Source organism: Coturnix japonica, chromosome 7 (genome assembly GCF_054131305.1).
Source record: "Coturnix japonica strain WE chromosome 7, WE-NBRP24, whole genome shotgun sequence".
Taxonomy (NCBI): domain Eukaryota; kingdom Metazoa; phylum Chordata; class Aves; order Galliformes; family Phasianidae; genus Coturnix; species Coturnix japonica.
The window spans coordinates 12,569,253-12,589,752 of NC_140669.1; positions in this window are offsets into that span (position 1 = coordinate 12,569,253).

Here is a 20,500-nt window from a genome sequence, read left to right on the forward strand (position 1 = left end):
GAAGAAATGAGAGACCCACTAGGTCAGCCAGTCCCACACCCACTATTCCCAGCAACTGCATGAGACAAAACTGAGGGGGCAGTCAGTCACATCCACTCCTGTCCTTTGCTAATTTAGTTGGCTTGCTTGTATATGATTGCTGTATTGAGCAAAGTTCTTTCACCTCTCCCATGCAAAACTGCCCTTTCTTATTTTGGTTCTCTGCGTCTCTGACTCTGTGCTGGTTTCAGTCTGTTTTACCCGACTGGAAGTCACCACAGTTGCAAACCACAACTACAGAGAATGCCTCTGGAAGCTTTTCTATACACTGATCATAAACAAGATTAGAAATATCTGTCCTATAACATCAAGCTTTTGTGAAGTCTCTTCCTATTCTTTCACTGCACTGAGGAACTGTCTCCTCTTTCATTATTAGCGCCTTCATACCTACAATATTTCTAGATGCAATGTTGTGTCCCCACTTATTTCAGCATGTAAGTGAAGCAAAACACATTGAGCAAGGTAGTGTCTTTTACTAAGCCAGAAAATGAAGTCCATATTCACTTCCCAAGAATTTCATTGCTCTTCTCTTGTGCGGCCAAAGTAGCTCCCACTATTTATCTTGCTTTTGCTTGCAAAATCCAACTTGGCTTGACTTTTGACAGTTCCCCCGTTATCCATTGGCCTTCTGACCTCTGCCATATGTCTTTCCCAATCCATCCTTCCAGTCCTTGCAGGCCTTCTATTTACTGACATGTAACTTGATTAGAATAACCAAGGTGACAAACAATAAACCCATATGTTTACTTTGACTTGTAGCTTGTATATCATGACATATTTTTTTCCTAGCATGGGTGCAAGAGCCAGCTCTTCTGAAGGAAAGATCAAGAGGTCAAGGCAAAGCAAAAAAAGAGGAAACAAATGACTAACAGATTCATGCTGAAAATCCAGTAAGTTCTGGTTCTCTAAGTGTCAGGTTTCACTAGACTGACAGAAAAGGTTGGATAGAGTCTAGAGGAAGCATTGCAGAGAATAACTAATTTTAACAGCTGACTACAGAAAAGGACCCAAAGCATTTTGTTCATAGAGCAGTATCTGAAAACATCCCTTTTAGGAATACCTTGACACTCCAACTCTACACACACAGTTCAGACCAGGTAACACTAGTCATATTTTCACTTCCCTCTTCACTGTTATTTATTTAAACCTCTCAACACACTGATGCCAAATGACAGGCACTATCAGAAGGGCTTCACTCCAGTGGAAGAACTTGATTCTATGTTTCAAATCAAAGATTCCTGCAATATATCTTTGATTTATAGCCTGTCAGATTAATTGAAGAGCAGAGAAAAATGTGATATATGTATATATTTTTCCCCCATGAAGGTAGCATGAAATGTCCTGTTCCCCTCTTCTTTCAAGCAGAGAGAGATTGCATCAAGGTATGACCATCACAAGCCACAGTACAGCTGTCAGCCCTAGTGTTCTATTGATTTAGAAACACAGAACTGTCTGAGTTGGAAAGGACTTTTAAAGCCAGTCTAGTCCAACCTCCCTGCAGTGATGAGGGACACATGCAGCTTGATCAGGTGCTCAGAGCTCAGTCCAGCCTGTCTTTGAATGTCTCCAGGGATGGGACATCTGCCCCCTTCCTGGGTTACCTGTCTTCCCATAGCCTTCTCTTCTCCAGGCTGAACAGCCCTCAGCCTCTCCTCATAGGTGAGGTGTTCCATCCCTGGGATCATTTCTGTGGGCCCCCTCTGGATACATTCCAACAGGTCCATGCCCCTCCTATACTGAGCACTCCACATCTAGTATGCAGTGCTCCAGAGTGAGCCCTCATAGCATAGAGCAGAGAGGCAGGATCCCCTCCCTCACTCACCCTGCTGGCCACCCTGCTTTGGATGCAGGCCAGGATACAGCTGGCTTTCTAGACTATGAGGGCACACTGCTGGCTCACATCCTGCTGCAGTCCAGATGTACCCCCAAGTGTTTACGTATGAGATTCACAGAGGATGAAGCTTCAGAACACAGTAAGGATATAAGTAGGAATTAACAAAGACCTGTCCCTACAGTGGTGGCTGGTGACAGGGCTGTCATGCTGGGACAGCTCTGCTGAGCAAGAGACACCACAGCACAGGGGCACACTCTGTACCCATGTGTTAATCCTTGCCATAAACCATCTCTTCTCATCAGAGGTTTTACTGGAGAATGCTTCTGTTTATGAGGCAATAACCATCTTCAGGCCCAAGTAAATTTGATAGCCATAGGTGGAGGAGATTAATGGATAATGCTATTACTGAGCAAACAGAGAGAATGCCAGTCATTGTGGCTGGCACTAGATACTAAAAATATAATTTGTTCTGGCCTCAAAACACACATACATACAGGTCAAAGAAAAAAATCTACCCAAGAAACAAAAGAGGCAGTGACACCTCCAGGTACCTTGATGTGTTTTCTCTTCCCAAGCCCTGAGACATGCAGCACAAAGACTTCTTCTGTTCAGAGCAGGCACTGCTCCAAGATCTGCCCCAACATTCTGCAGCCATCTCAGGTGTTTGCCAGCCTTTGCTCCCCAGCTGGAGCTGAGCATGGGCACAGCCCACTGATGTGTACCCATACATGCTGCAGGCGGCTGCTTGGCTTTTGATGGGTTTCACCAGAAGAGGGATATGGACAGCCATGGAAATAATAAATGATATAAGGAAATTGTATGTCCAGAGCAGGAGACTGAAATCTTCTTTGTAAGCATCAGGCAAAATGGAAAGGCAAATCTGGAAAAGCCAGAGAGCTGACCAAGCACCAGCCTTGCTATGTTGTAGTATGCAAGGGCATGCAACCAAGACACACTATAAAACAATAAAACAATAGTTCGGTCCTCTTGGAGCAGCAGCAAGAACAGAGGCAAGTGGTTTGTGTGCCCACACTAATAGAAACAGTGCCAATGCACTGAAATAAAGAAAGCAGCTTTGGTTTAAGGGTAGAAACTACTACATTCTCGTGTAAGATATAATTTGCTATGAGGTATCTTGCCAAATATTGCCCCTCCTTCTGAACTATGTGCTCTACAAATGTGGGAAAAGAGTGAGGGACAGAAGAATTTTTCTTTACTGCATTTATGCATTTAACAAAAATGTTGAGCAACAGAGGCCATAGTGATGGTTATGTCAACAAAAGACCTGTCTGATCTCAGAATAAATGGTGACTGCTATTGTCAGAGCTACTGCTGAGAATTAGACAGTAATTAAAACACAGTTGGGTCAGGATACCACATTCCCAACAGTTCAAGGTGGAGATCATCATTATATGCAGGATTTTGTTGAAAAGCACCAACAGAATGCTCAATGGCACTTTACAGTAAAATAGTGGCTGACTAAGATAATTCAGTTTCCATCATTTGAAATTCTGACTACCTCCAAAATATCTTAAATTCTCCCTTTAGGAAGGATTTATTCTCAATGCTGATAGTCTCTATCTGATAAATGAGTCATAGAATACAGTGAATAGTCTCATAAATATAACAGCTATGAATGTTTAATAAGTTTGGACCTTCAGAAGAACACCAATTTAAGTCAGCATGCTTAGTAACATTACTCTGTCACATCCAAGTAAATACTGGGATCCACAAAAAGCAACATCTATACCCCTGAGTCAAAGGACTGACAATTATTGCTTTCTGAAGGCTACTGTTTCACCCTTCCCAGCAGCCACAAATGGCTTCCCTTTTGTTAGAAGGCACCTTTTGCACATCAGGCTCTCTCTCCTACTTCCTCCTCTGGAAGGTTTAGCTCCTTCTGCCCATTCCCTTCCTTAATTTCCATTGACAATAGCAGCACATAACTAGTTAACTTCATACTAGTTACTCAGAACCTGCTCATTGTTTTTGCCTACAGTATTGCTACAACATTGTCGGTCAGTCCTCAGGTCCTGCAATCAGTTTTGCTGTTGATAGATTTTCCTTCTCTTATTTTCTATGTCTTTGACCTCTTCTACTTCATCAGTCTCAGGAAGACGAGAGATTTCTGGCTTACAAATTTTCCACCCTTGGAACATCTCCAACTAATATTTTGCTAGTTCTTGTTGTGTCCTTGTGACTACGTTGAGCTGCCATTCCTAAAGCAATTTTACTGTATTTATTTCTTCCTCTCCCAGGATGAGAACACATAGTTCTTATTCACATTGTCTTGAATTCAGTCTTCACAGCACTACACACATTTTCAGCAGTTTCCTTCATTGTAGCTCACTTGAATTGTTTTGAGGATATATCCCAGAACACTACACATTTTCTCTTCCTTTGTTAGTGGCTGCAGTAAACCCATGAGACCAGAACTGGCATCCTAACTGTTGCTTGCCATACTCCATGCAAAAAGACAATTTATTACACTAATGGATTTAACATTCTGCGGCTGAAGATTTACATTCTCAGCCATGCCTGGCACGCAGGGTTGGCAGCTCTGATTACATACCAGATTAGCAGACCTAAATGGCACAGCACATTCTCAGATCTAAACAAAGACCTCTCTAAGCCCCCCAAAAGGAAGCTGTCAGAGGGAGTAAATTATCGTGGCTCGTGGAAGACAGTGGTACAGTTTCACCAGCCAGAGTTCAAGCTAACTTCATCAGTTCCTGAGGCAACCAATCCATGCAGTCATCTCTTTTTGAAGTATTTCTATCACTTGTTTTCTTATTTCTGTCTGCACTTCTGCTCCTAATGCTGATCTTCAAGCTGTCAGGTGAATGGTTCTCACTTCTTTCAATATCATTGACAATGATATGTCAGTATTTTTGGTAACAGTAATGATTTTTGTCTGCTGGTCTAGGTACTTGGCTTGTACCCTTTCACTATTACCAAATTTAGCTTTGCTGTTATGTTGCAATTGTTGTTTAATGCCATATGTTACCATTCCTTTCCAATTAGCTTCTCTTCTAAACACATGTGATGGAGAAACTTTTTATTTTCTAAGCACACACTGCCAGACAAAATTAACATACAGCAAGGCCTTTGTCTCTTAAGTGAGAGCAGCGTGTTTATGGCCAAAACACCAATAAAGTTATGACAACACAACCCAGGAGAATACAACTCAAAGGCTGCCTGCTGATGTCACAGGTTGTATTTTCTTTAGCACAGAATTCCTCTTGCCCCTGACACCAGGAAAAACAAAAGGATAGAGGAAAACAAAGAGAAAGGCAAAGGCAATTGAAAAACAGATGAAGTAAGGGCACATGTTCTACAATCCAATACAGGTAGAGTCTCCGACTCTGCACATTCTCCTTCTTTGTTTAGTTAAAATGAGACTGAAGGTCAAGGAGCTCCTTCCCAACAATCAGACAACAAATGAGCCAGCATCAAATGCCTGTGCGAATCATAGAGAGGAGAACTCATATATTTTACTAAAACCCAGGTTACACCCAGCTCCTTGGCCTCATCTGACCCCAACACAGAGAAAGATAAGAAAAGTCACAGCATCATAAAGAAAACTTCCTTCTCCACCTGCTTTTCAGCTCTGGAGTCCTGTAAACTGACACTGTCCCTTTAAAATTAAGTCTTTTCTTAGAAATCTCAGGGTTTTCATATAACTAGAAAATGTTTGTTTTTGCAGAAATAATTTGTGCATCTTTGAACTGGAACCTCCTGTCCCAGAGTATAAGTTATGGCTGATCATAACTCTCTTCACAGGTAAAGTTTTGTAAAGGAGGAAACTGTTCAGAGGCCTTCGAGTAAACAAGTTTCAGTGCATCCATATACTTTGCACACGTATGTTTCCCCTGCAGAACTGCATATACAAGAGCAGGGCACCACTGTTACTATCTTTAATTAAATGTACTGTCAAAGTGCATTAGACTCAGTCTCAGCACATGCAGCAACCAGTGCACCTGTGAGGTACACGGCCCTTTTCTCCACCCAAACAGCACGAGGATGGAGAAAGACCCTGGAGCAATTGAGTACCCAGGTCAAAGAAGTCCTTCAAAGGGTGAGCGTTTCTGGTGTCCTGAAAAAAGATTTTCACTGGAGCTTAGAATACGAATAAACAATTACTGAAATAATACAAGGTTTTATGATTCTCGACCATGATAAACCTGACTTGCTAAGTCCCACCCAAACTACAATTGAGGCACTTTTTTGATTGCTTCTCTATGTCTCCTGCCCAATAATACAGTAACACTTTACAGAGATGAGAGCTGAGCCTTCAAATTGCAGAACTGGCTTCTAAGAGGAGCCATACATACAACTCACAGGGCATCAGGTCAGTGCCCCTCCAGCTATTTTTTTTTTTTTTTGTTTACTTAATGAAAGGTCATAACTAATTTAAGTCATCCAAGCCATCGTTTAGAGTAGCTGTTCATGACAATGAGAGTTTAAAATTCAACTTTGTAAAAAATTAGAGGAAAGGGATTTAGAGAATGAATAAAGTCCCCCTGCACTGCAGCTGAAGTGAATGAGACATCCTGGTGCTTTGTTTACAGTCACCAAATGTCAGGCAGCACTCAGTATGCACAAGCTGTAGTACACACAAGATCGTGGTTTGCTGCAAGACCCTGTAGCTGTCAGTGAGGAGGAGGCTGCTGTCTTTCCCTCTGATGTTCAGAGCTCAGTTTCACACCAGTGATGAGTTCTGTTAGCTAAGGACTCCCAGAAAGCAGGGAGGACTCAGCCTGGGTGGAGATGGACTTCAGCCATGAAATCTGGATGCAATCCCATGCTGTCAATGTCTCTCATGGATGTATGTCTTTTATTAGGAATCACATAAGGTGGCTAGACAAGAGTCTGATTCCCACCTTTTCCACGTCCCACAATAACTTCTTCAAGGCTATGTCACTGCTGCTTCTTGCACAACACACACTCCTCATGCTCCTCTCCAGTTGTATAGGGCCAGGCCATCCTTATGTAATGCTATTGGCATGGCCCCACTCTCTGCTGCTGTCCCCTGTTCACAGACAATGTCTTACATATTTCAGTCCAAACTCTGACCCATAGCCAAGGAAGCCATGAACACTACTCTCTACCTATACCATAGCCAACAGAGCAGTCCAGGTCCACCTGTTGGCCCCAGCCCCCAGGCTGCTAATAAAGGGTGAAGCAGAGGCACAGAGGTTAAATAGCTCCATCAAGCTATGGAGCAGAGCCTAGTTAGGCATCTTAGAGCTGGGATACAGTTAGACCAGAAAATTTCAAATAATCATTCCCACAAACTTCTTCTGTGGTGATATTTCTAAACAATACCAGGGAACATTCCTTCATAAATTGTGCTGTGTTCCAGTTTCCACATTATAGCTATGATGTAACTCAGTAACACTTTGTCCCATCAAGCCCAGCAACAATAGATTTTAATCAGGGCATTTGTCTCAGAGAGACAATGGGGAGTTTTGATTAATCTGGCACCTAACATTGGCAGTTGCCTATGAGGGATTTTTTAAAATTAATTATTTATTTGTGTGCCCTTGACAGCTCTTCATTATGCCATACGCCAAAGCTGAGGGCTGCCAGGAGAGCTGCAAAATCATCCTATGCCATTTGACATGCAAAGAACATATTTCATTTCAAAAATACACGATTTCTGCAGAAGCACAAGGAAGAAGATGCTCTTCCCCAGATCTCCCATCAGCCAATCAAATGATCATCAAGGACATCACAGTCAACCATAAAGGCTGGTCAATCCTCCGAGACATCACTGGTGAAAACCCCACTGCAGTGATTGAGCAACTGAGAGAGGGGAGTGGACAAGGGTAGCACTGCATCACTGCTCTTCAGTGGGCTGGTTGGTCCTTTTTGCACTTCCACAACTTTTCAAGCAACTTAGACCATGAAAATCATATAAGTTTCTGCAGAGAGTAGAGTCCTCTGCATACTGAGTAGGTGTGGTTGAGATTTCAGCTCAGAAGCCATAGCTTTTCCTGGATATGGTGACTGACAACCATTAAAGACACAGGAGCACAAGCTACAGGCTGGTATGACTGCAAACAAAGAGAAGACCCAATTCTGTTTCCCCATGTATTTCTGTGAGGCTCGATGTTGTGACAGGAAAGAATAGCCAAGATGGTGAGTGGCCTTAATGACCTGCAATACTCTTGATATCTCTGTCAGCAAGAAGTGCCTAGAACTTCTGCCAGGCTTGCAGGGTGGGATGACGTATTTTTCTACTAAGACATATGGATAACTTGCATTGTACCCTCTCACAGTCCCCTCTGGTCACTGCTGAGCAGTCCTTCTCCCCAGCTTGCATGCCAACAGCCTCCCCATGTCACCTGTCCATCCATTGCATGCACTGTGTTCATCACCAGTCCTTCTTGCTACCAAGGCCAAGCTGGTTCCCTGCAGCCACCTACATCCCTCACAATGTAGTCTCAAAAAGCTTTTCTGTGACAGGCCAGGATATATAAAAACTAAGGCTCAGGCTTGTTCTTAAAGTGGGTTATTGCCAGACAGTAATGCTTAAACATTAATGCTTAAGAGCATCAACACTTGAGAGCTGAAAATTTAATGGGAGTTTCTTTTCAAATCAGCCTTTGGCATTTGCAATCCAAGAATAATTGGCACAAGGTGGGGAGATGATGATAAAACAAACAAACACAAGACCCAGTGAATAAAACAGAAGAAATATAGTAACCAAAGCACACAATCAAGTCCCAATGCAACTATTAGCCTCAACTCTCACTCCATCCACAAGACCCTTCCATCTTCTGCTGTCACTACTTTCATTGCAGGAGTTCAAACAAAAAATGACTACTTCTGGTGTAGGTTCAGAGAAAGATAGGGAGCTTCTCCAGTGGAGAGAAATGACAAGTAGCAGGAAATGCCATACTAATGTGTACAAATCATCCTTCTTGGGCCAAAGATTAACAGTTGTTTGTTTTGTGTTTGTTTTTTTTTAATAAAAAAGCAGCTTTCCCAGTATTTTGAGACCCATTAAAATTCCAGGTGTCCATGCTTTCCATCAACACTTTCTTCTACTCTTATGCTTTTACTGTGTTTACAGTGTACAGTACACAAAGTACTGCTCTTGCAAAAGATTTTCTACATGTTGATGCTGGAGCTGGAGAAAATTCTCTAGATCAATGTAGTCAGCAGAGAAGGAGCTTGAAAGTTATTATCAGCATATTACTCATCTTGGTCAATCCCCACCTCCCATTCATTTCAATAAAGTTATGTTCATTTCATTATAAATCATGGTTTGATTTGTCAGGAAGTGAAATGCCCACCCAAGCCAAGATAATATGGTACATTGTACATGTCACCACTACATCTTCAACTCCTTTAGAGTTAGAAGTTGTGAAAGAGAAAGGTCTTCTTATATTAACACTAGATTTTTATCAGATCAAGTCTTGCAGTAGAAAAAAATCATGTATGAAAAAACATATTAAAAATGACTGAAAGTAAAAAAAAAAGTCACTGCTTAGAGCATATAAGCCACCCCCTCGTTTATTATGTAATTTATCCAAAAACCCCTAGCCTTCTCATGACACCTTCTGCTCTATTTGTTTTGGTTTTTTAGGGCTTTAAGATAACAAGTAAAAACCTGCCTGGTTTCTTAAAAGCCTGGTTCATCTCCTACCTTGGAGATGTAGATATGCTTCTCTAAGCAGATACTGCTCCCAGAAGTGATTATATGGGCAACTGTACCCACAGTTACTCAGTGCTCATCTGATCAGAAACCAGATACAGAAAACAAGGGTCCACAGCCAGTGATCCCCAGGTGAGTTCATCATCAGAAAAAGTTATACATTCACCCTTCACTTTCTTTAATATAAGGCATTTGACACAGATATCTGGATTTCTCCTTTGAATTTCATGGGTTTTTTTGGAGTCTAGTAGGTTTAATTACTTCCAGATTTTACAGTAAAAATTAGAATGCTGAAAGAAACTTAATGTATGATTTGAGGTTTTTGTTGTTTTTTTTTTCCTTAAAACATAATCCATTACTATTATTTATGTCTTTGGACTGAGTCAAAGTAAGAAAACAACTGTGACATAAATGACATCTTGATATATTTTGGTATACCACTGAATTGCGTCAATGAAATGACTTTTAGCTGTTCAGCTTAGATTCCTGAGAAATCTTATCATGATTGTTGTGGAACACAAGCCAAAGTTGATGTTGTTTGCTTTTTTAATTCAAAGTGGCAAATTAAGGGAAATGCAATGTGTTCAAGGTGACTCTGAAGGATAACTCAAACAGTGGTTGACTTTGGGAAAGCAGCAATGGCTGTGATTATGTAGAGACACGGGCAATGAGGTAATCATCAGAGTAATCACCAGATATATAGGTGACTTGAGATATGTGACACTGAAGAGCATCATACAGCATGTATCTTTCATTCTTTCTTAGTAAGAAGGCAGTGAATTGACATCTTCATTTCAGCTTTGAGTTTGCCATCCTCTTACAGCAAAACCCACTTTTTTTTTTTTTCTTCTGCTGAAAAGCTTGATTGATAGAGCACATTGCTAGTGAAAGCTGGTTCCTAATCAGTTCCCATAGAATCACAGAATTGCTCAGGTTGGAAAAAACCTTAAAGATCATCAAGTCCAACTGCAACCTAACCGTACTACCCTAACTCTAACAACCCTCTGCTAAATCATGTCCCTGAGCACCACATCCAAACAGTTTTTAAAAGACATCCAGGGATGGTGACTCACCCACCTTGCTGGGGAGCCTGTTCCAGTGTTTAACTACCCTTTCTGTAAGGAAGTTTTTCTTGATACCCAACTTAAACCTCTTCATGCATAACTCCTCCAATAAAACATTTGTTACATTCTGTATACCATGCTTTTATGCTAGCAAGAAGATCAGGGTAAACCTTTCAGCTCTGAGAAGTAATTTCTCAGATCTAATCTGATTAGCAGTTTTCTCCTCTGAAAAATCCATGGTTTCTCCATCACTACCCTTATTTTGTTTACCATTTATGTGGATGAGCTTCCAGCTGCAATCAGCATTTGGGCTTTCAATGGCCTGTGAGTAGACTAGAGGAAGCTGGTTCATTCACTCATCAGAAACGGTCAGCACAGAAAGGACTACATCTACAAAGGAGATCTTGCACCGCACTGAGTTCAAAGCAGGTCTATCTTCTTACACATATTCTGTCTCTCAAGGAAAATGGGGACATTCCATTTTGCTGAACCAAACAGGCAAACAGGAATGCAGAAATAGTGTTCAAATAAAATTGACTATCCACACTGCCTTATAGAATGATGAGCACTCTGCATTGATTTGTTGTTTTTCTCCAGTTAATGCCTCCCAAAGAAATACTACAGTGCAAGGATTTAGCACTAATTCTTTCATTTCTGCCAGGTCACGTCTCCCAGACCATGTCTATGTGCTGCCAGTGCCATGTGGGAGCAGTTTTGCCACAGCAGGGCTACCTGTGATGATTAACAAGCATGTGCACTGAGTCCCTTCTGTGATCATGCTGCTTTGCTAGAACTTCACACTGTCATAAGTCATCCTGAAAGAGCAGCTCTGATTTGGACCTTGTGCAAGAAGTGCCACAAAAGAAATGAAGCAAAATTAGCAGTGCTGGTATCTGTGTATCACTGCAGGTAAACAATTTTACAACCAATCTACGCATTCCATGAACTTGACTAAAATGACTCATCTTGATTTCTTTGATGCAAAGTTGTGGTTGAAAGAAAAAGCCACATCAAGCTGTTTTCCATCTTTAATCTTAAAAATTAATGACACAATGTCTGTTGTTGCAGATAAAATAAATGAGAGCAGTGTGTGTGACGTTTCCTGGCTTGAGCAATCCTAACCCTCTACATGGTATGATAATTCCAAGGCTCTCACAAAGTAATTGAAAGATACCCAGGGCTTATTTTATTCCTGTGCACCCCCCACAACCCCCATTTTCTCTTGAGGGAAAACAAGAGAAAAAGGAAAGCATAATTTTTGTTTTAAAGTAAGTGCAAGAGGTGTAGAGCTATAGAAAAATAGAAGAGTTAGGTTTAAGAAGGGAGCAGCAGCTGGCAAAAGTACTGGTGGCTTCATGCTCCTCAGACATAAAAACTGCGATAGCCCAATAGAGAAGGACAAGAGGACTACCTCCACCCAACAGCTCTTCTGCTCAAGAGGTACCTCCGTCTGGTGATCCTCTAGACAGTCACCCTCAACACAGTTTGCCCCCATACTCAGCACCTATCCACCATGCTGGTGGCAGTGTATTATGGTACCTCAGATAGCTTCCTTCTGGGGCAAGCCCTTTTAGTATACTGTGTCCTGCAGTAGCAGGTATGACACTTGATAAGCCAGGAACTTCCTATTTTTCAAACATCAGTTAGAGCAGATCCACTATTTTTCAGTTAGTGATCTCAATACACTTCATAAAGTAGCAAGAAACAGGTTTTCTCAGCTTCTCTTAGCAAGAACAGGGAAGAGGAAGGGTTTACTCAGATCTGTTAAGAGCACAGAGGAGGCCCATCATGATGTCTATGTGAAGATCTTGCCTCTTGGCAGCTCATAAATTTGCGGAGCCTCTGAAGACAGGGGAAGCCCAGGCTGGAAATGTTACCAACAGGTGCTCCAGTTGTCCACAGCTCCTGCCATACCCATGCTGTGGGATGAAAGGCTGCCCAGGGCAAGGAGTCCCAGCTCCAAGCCCTAAATCTCTGGTGACAGTGGGAACTGGTGTAGCCACAGCTCCCATCCCTTTGTCCCAGAGCTCTCTCTGGCTCCATTTTCCCATGTGGAGGGCCCACTCTGTATGGCACGATACACTAAAGCTGCTTGGTGCTCATCCAGAATTTGTACAGTTCTCTTGCAGGGCACTAACCTCTAGGCATGACCGCCATCCAGATACACTCTCTCTCCACCACACTTTTTATCTTTCCAGACAGTAATTGCACCTAAGGAGGCTCTCAGATAGAGATCAGTAGTAACACTTTCTCCCTCAATGCCATTGTTCTTCCACTACTCAAACGGCTTCAAGTGACAGATTTGAAAAACAGCCAGGGCTTGTAAAGTGTGGGAATGGAAAGTTTCTGAATGCTGGCAAGCGCTTATCAACCCCTGCATTGTAATATCGGCAACCAAGTGGCACTAGAGCTGCGCCAAATTAGGTGGAAAAGGAGTGCACACAAAGAAAGATTGATAGATTTCAAGGCAGAATTGCTACGAACGCAAATGCTCCTGGATAATTTCACCCACTATTTGCTGCAGCAGGAGCTCCTCCTCAGTAGCATCCCTAACAATTGCTCCCTTATGGAGGGAGACACAAACATCGAAGCTTTCCTGCCACAGGGCAGTATCTGCTCTACCTAATTTTGCAGCTTTTAATCCTATACTCTCAATCATAGTTACCTGGGAGAAGTATTTCACTCATTTATGACCTGTGTATCAACTTAAGAACTGAGTGCTCAGGCTGACCTTCAAAGGGAAACATTACTAGGTATCAGTTGCTTCACAGTGCCACAGAAGATGTCCTTGCTCAAGAATATGCACTGAGTGTGTTGGTGCATGTGCACTCTGGTCAGTTCTGGCACAGATTGTGTAATCTCACTGATTTGCATTTGGTGCCCAGCTTACAGCACATGGGAACATCAAATACTTTGCAGTCATACAATGCACAGCTTTTCCCTGTGGTAAAGAGCATCCGGGCACAATTCACAATGAAGCTACTTTGATGTGACAGAATTTCCATAAGAAATTTTCCATGGAGAAAAACCAAAAACAAAAACCAAGAAACAACAACTCATTCAAAACATCGCAGAATGGCTTAGTTCAGAAGGGACCTTAAAAATCATCCAGTTTCAACCCCCTGCCACGTGCTGATTGCCACCCACCAGCTCAGGCTGCCCAGGGACCCATCCAGCCTGGCCTTGAACACCTCCAGGGATGGGGCACCCACAGCCACTCCGGGCAGCCTGTGCCAAGGCCTCACCATTCACTCACTTAAAAAATTTTCCCATGACAACCAATCTCCTCCCCTCCTATCAGCTTAAAACCATTTCCCCCTTGTCCTATCACTATCTACCTACACAAAAAGTTGGTTTCCCACCTGTTTATACAATAAATAAATAAATAAATAAATAAAATTTTTTTTTAAAAAAATCAAAGTTAAAGTTACTAATAGCCCTGCAAAGCTCACAAGCAATCTCAATTAAGATGTTCCCAAGGATGCTGGATGTCCCCACAGCCAGGGGACATTTAAACATATCTTCCTTGAGAAATAGGGAGTAATCACACTGTGGTCTGTTGGTAGAGCAGCTGAGAAGCTATTTCACCATGAAGGACATACGAAGAGCCAAGGGGCAGGAAAACCCAAAAAGACAGCTTGCCCAAAGTTTATTTAGTACAGTGAGTGATGCTTGTTCTGCAGCCTTCCTTTGCTGAAGGCACAAGAGACATAACATCCACTCACCCCATCTGAAAATACATCCTGCCCAGGCCAAGCCTTGTGGCACACACAGCTGCAACATGCCAGGAGATGCTTCAGCCAAGTCACCAGGTCAGGTGCCTTTTAAAAGACAGCCTGCGTACTCCAGGCAGTGAGAACAAAGCATAGAGGCTAAATGACTTAATAAGAAAAAAGGTACCTTCAGCAACTGTGGTTCTACCCACCTCTGCTGCACTTCATTTGCTGAGGTGAACAATGTATTAAATTACACTTAGCCAAGGAGGTGGGGGGGGGGGTGGGGGGGAAAGCCTGAGGAGTTATGTGAGAAAATCCAGTTTTGGAATTGAGGAGGGAGAGTTTCAAATAGCAACGCCTAAATTTACTGTTGATTGAGTCATAGTTTGGAAGTGGTGCTTTCACCCTAAGTGTAGATTACTCAAAGGGGTGGGAAGGATTTCACCACAGCTTAAAGAAGTTGCCAAAACACCTGCTAGAATTTGCAGGGGTCAGGGTAGTGCCAGCACCATGTTATATGCCCACGAGGTAAAACTGAGGTTCTCAGACTTCCATGACTTCATGACAGTAAGTCCTGCCTATTGTAGACTCTCTCTTCAAATTAATATGCACTCAAGGGAAGATTTGCATCTTGAGAAAGCAGTTGCCAAGCTGTATATATATTTATTTGCTGTGAAAAGTTATTAAGTAAATAAATACTCCCCAGTTCACTTTTTAAATTGCCATTTTTATGCATGAACTGAAAGATGATTACAGCTTGGTGTGCCCCTGTTATTTTATTCTCCTCCCACCCAACGCTGGAAAGACAAAACCTTTACTCAGTGGGTGTATTAATAGATAACTGAGGTAAGGACAAGGCATTAAGATCTCTGGTGGGATCTCCTGGCAAGCATTGGGATGCTGAGCAGCCTCTGGGCTGGCCCTGCTTCCAGCAACCCTGCACATAGCAGGGCTGTTGAAACTAGATGATCATGATGGTCCTTTTCAACCCAAGCCATTCTATGAACCTATGAAGTCGGGGCCAGGTGTCTTTCAGAAATTCCTACAACACTAAATTATTTTACAAGTCTATAATTTTATAGCCTTCATCACAAACACAGGTTGACGTCAGTCATGCAGTCTGGCAAGGGAACAAAACATGAAAGAAATTTCATCCATATTGCCAGTTTTCAGGAGCGATTAAGTACAAAATCACCACCCTGTAATTAGCTTAATCTCATCATTACGCCTCTCCCATCACCACCAAGAGCCACACAACCAGCACAGGGCTGGTGATAGATCAGAGACCCACAGGTGAACCAGATCAGAAGGGGCAGCTCAGCACAGGGCAGCAGCAGCACTCTTGGGCACCCCAAGGCTTTGGCTTTATGGCTTGAGTTCTGAAACCTAGTGGCCAGCATGACTATTTTACAGCCCTGAAGAACAATCTAGAGAAGATGCATTTTACTCTGACTTGCTCAGGAATTATCTCATTTATGTAACTGGATGGACAAAACCCCTGTTCACACAGACCCTGAAGAACAAGCAGGTGGCATATCACTCAGAGACCATCAGGATTACTAGATTTTCCCATCACAAAATTTCTCCAAACTAAGCTTTTAGTTTCATTTCTAAGGAGATAACACAAGTTACTATAGACACAAATCCCCATTGCAGAGTCAGCACTGACCAGGCACTGCCAATCTCCAGGGCAATGAGGGAAAACAGAATAGAGAGGTGAGAAAACAGAAATGGAGAGAAAAGGAGAACAACAAAGATTTCTATATAGTTAGACTCTAGTATAAGTGAGAGCTTAATAAAAACCATTGTGAAATGCAGTACATGCCAGTGGTTAAACACATACAAATCCAGCCACTCACCTGGGACAGTCCCAGCACAGCCTCCCCCACAGCCATCAGAAAGGGAGGGTGGGAGGGCAGCTGGTTTATAAAGCCCTGACCTGGTGCAGGGAGGGTTCCTGCTCTGTGGCAGCACGGCTGACCACATCACAGACCAATCTGTGAATCAAGAACTCCTGGGGATGATTGGCAGCTCGTTTGCATCTCTGAGCATTTATTCTCCCAGCTGGAAAAAGGGTTTCCAGCCCTGGCTTCCTTACAAGACCTCAGAATTCAAATGTGCAGGGAAAGAAATGTCATTCTTAACTAAGGGCCAGCATTTTTCTTCTCCAGTACTTACTAATAAAAGGTTTCTTGCCCCCAGCCCACCTGACACCCTGCTGATGTTGTCAGGGACAGATGTGATTCTGAGCCTTGGGGTTCTGAGTAGTGCAGGGATGGGGCTTAGTGTCCTTGCGCTCCTGACTACTAAAATGCCCTGTTAATTTTTTACTTAATGGCCTTTCATGGCTTCAGCTATAAATCTCCACAAAAAGAACCAAGTTAAAAATTGCCTAATGCACAGGGACACGCCCTAAATAGACACAGCAGACAACACATGTACAATCACAATGGATCTGTATATTCAGGTCAATTATTAACTCAGTGATGCACATGAAGTTTAAGGCCTTGCCATTCAGAGCTTAATGAGTTCCAAATAAGATTTCATTTCTTATTTCAACATATGCTTTTTATAATCTTTTATTCCACACCTGAACTCACCCCCATATACATATCCATATATTCTTTCAACTGGGATGGGTGGCAACTCATCAGGACTTCATCATGAATTGGCCACTTTGGGGCTGAGTTCTACTATGTCAAGATTTTATTTTAAATGCAAGTCCAGAAAGGCCCCTGACAGCCCCCTCCCTCCCATTGAGGGACCTTTCTCACAGGGCCTGGTGGACACACACAGTTGGGCCACTAAGCCCCGATGAACACATACATCCCTTCTGGCCATATCCTTGGTTTCGGCTCCTGATCTTCATCTTTACACCACTGGAGCTCAGAGGCATTACATTTAACTATTGCCTTTAAGAACTTCCTCACTGAGAGAGAGCAAGAGGAACATCACCTGCAGGTATGAGAGCCCAGAAGGTCATGGATTAACGTTGCTTGGTGGTGCTCATCACATCTGCAAATTGGCACCATGCTGCCTTAGAGGCAACACAGGAGGGGTGGTACCTATTTTCCTCGCAGGTTGCTTAGCAAGTCGTGTGCTACCAGCCAGATGACTCTGCAGTGAGTCAACAGCATATTGCCACTTTGTCCCCATGGCACTAAAAGTGATTAATGTTGGGTTATGAGTGAAAGCTAAGTTGCTTCACTGCCTTAGTCACTGTCAACTAATAGTGGTGGGTTTGCTTGAATTTGCCATGATGGATAGGCAGAGGATCATTTATTTACTCGGGCTTCAGCTCCAGTCCATCCAGTGATATACACCCAGGGAGGTGGGAGGTCCCTGTCCATAGAGGTGATCAAGAACCATGGAGATGTGGCACTGAGGGACACAGTGAGCATGGTGGGGATGGGTCTGTGGTTGGACTAGGTGATCCTAGAGGTCTTTCCCAACCTTAATGATTCTATGGTTCTATGATACATGAAATAGGAACAAAACACCCCAGCCCTGGCCATTCTGCTGCAATGAAGTGTCTGTCCACCACGTGAATTCTCCATTGCAGTCTGTCTTCAGAGTCAAGTCAGACAGTGATCTACGAGGAATGCAGATAGACAACTCCCCAGTTATTTTGGTAAATGCTTGCTATCATTGTAAAGCAGAACATCATCTCTGTCACAGCTTCCCATGAGTAAAGACATCCTTGCTCACGAGAAGCCTAACCCACTCCCCAAACAATCCTGGAGTACCTCACACCACTGTGTTATTCTGGGGAGGATAGGAAAGAAGCAGCACCCAAAGCAGCTTGCTGACCAACCATTTCTGATGTCAGCTACATGGCAGTGAGATCAAATTTCTGCATGACAACCAAGAAACCATGGACCTCTGATGGGTTATAACCACAGCCTCTTTTTTCCCCTATTAGTTACTTCAGCAATCACCAAATTTACACCCATATTCTCACATGAAATTCACTGCTTTAAGGCCACACCTCTGAGAGTAAGCAACTGTGACTGCCTCAAGAAACAACAGCTGTGGCTATACAAACCCCACCACAACGTGAGGTAGAACTGTTGGAAACTGGGAGTGGTGCTGGAATAATTCTTGACTGGGACAACGTTCTTAGTCCTAAAACAGCTGTGCCAAACCGCTGTCCTTAATGTTTGCAGCCTCCATGCTTTCATGCTGAGCTTCCCTTCCCTGTGCTGCCACTGTCTCACAGCCTCTCATTCTTTACTCAGCTTTTCCCTGATTTTACTACTGGGTGATGTCATGGAGATCTTAATTCCCAAAGTAGTGCCAATTATCCAGAATTTTTTCCTTAGGGAAGATGATTGGCTTTGATAACTCTTCATAAAGAAACTACTCCTAGCATTGCATGTGCTCAAGGCTATCCAACGTAAGGTTTCTAGACCCTCTCCTTACAGTCCTTGCTGTAATATACTAAAAATAGATGCAGAAATCATTGCAGAATCAAGCATTTCCTACCCAGGTAAGCCTGGAAGTATTCAGCTCCTTTCAAACAATGAGAATGAGGAATGTTATTCCTCTGCCTGCTCCACAGCTGGGACTCACACTTTTAACTGAAAGACTGCATTGTTTTATACATTGGAAAATTAATTTTGAAATGCTTGCTGTTGAGGATTTGTATGAGATTAAGCCACAGCTTTGGCTTAGCTCTACTCTTGGACCCTGGCTCTCCTCACCCAATACCAGCTCTTTTCAGCTCCTGTCCAGTCATAACCACAGCTTCTAGGTGTGTTCCCAAGGAGGTCTTTTTCTTATAAGCTCCCCTCTCGGTGTCTGCATTTGGCAGGGCTCACAGACTATTCACGGTCTTGCTTCTGTATTGTATCGCCGAGAAATGGAGCCAGTCCCAACAAGAAGAAACGGCTGCAAGACATTTTGCTATGGTCAACCATCTCTCCTGTCAATTCTGAGAGGGCACTCAGCACCATGCGGCCGCAACGCATGGCTCTCCTGCACACATCCAAGCCAAGCAGAGCAGAGACGAAACACAGGCTTCTTACAAACAGGTTTATTTGCATTTTGACTGGAGCACAGATTCTAGATACAGATTTCTTCTGCACAACAGTACAATAGCCAGTGCAAAATACGCTTTTTCTTTTTTCTTTTCTTTTTTTTTTTTTTAATTCATGTACAAAAAAAAAACCCAAACAAACTAAAAGACAAAAAGTGTGGCAGTATTTACTCACAACTGGTACGCCTCAGCCTCCAACCCACCCTCCTCTATTCGCCCTCACCCATAATGCCAACTTTGGGGTCAGCATTGCCCATCTCCAATGGCTGCATTGTCAGTGAAAAGAAGTAACTTCCATAGCCCTTTGAAAGACAAACACTTGCCCCAAGCAAAATGCAAGAACAGCAGGCTACTTAAGGGAAAAACATAGGCACACTGACTGCTTACCTGCTCTCCCCACAAAGTGCAGAAGTATTTCAAAGGATGGCAAGGAAAAAAAAAAAAAAAAAAAAAAGAGAGAGAGAGAGAAAAAATAAACAGCACAAATCAGAAATGCACAAAAAAATTAGGTACCAGTTTAACCTATTTTGAAACAAAGGCAAAGATACTGAAATGCACCTCCACTCTGCCTTCTGATATTCACCCACGGGAGCAATGACCGACACCAAATGCACATTCCCACTTGGAGCAGTACCCTGTGCTGTCAAGCAGATTATAATCTTAAGAAAATATGTGCACTACTAGCATAGGGTAAAACCATTTTGTAAAAGAAGGAGAAAGGCAAGACACAGCCTGAATACAACCATTTTTTCTGAGAACAGTCGAAAAATGAGAACAGAGACAAAAAGAACTGTCCCAGTCATCCACCTGGCAGTTGCTAGAATTACAGCCAATGCTTAAACAATATGACATCAAGGTAGGAAAGTCACAGTACAGCTGTTCTGCTTAGGGAGTAACTCTTACTAACTTAAAAGCATTGGGCTGCCAAGTTATCCTTAACTAATTGTCAGAAGCTGTAACGTAAAGCTGCAGTGTTAGCTCAAGAACGTACTCATCTTCACCAAGGCTTGGGATTTATATTGCAGAAATTCATCAAGTTTACATCACTCCAAGTGTACCATGCCCAAATCACCCACAGCTCCAGCTGTAGACTTTTTCTACCCAAAGACTGACTGGACTTTGAAGCTTGACTGACAAGAGCTC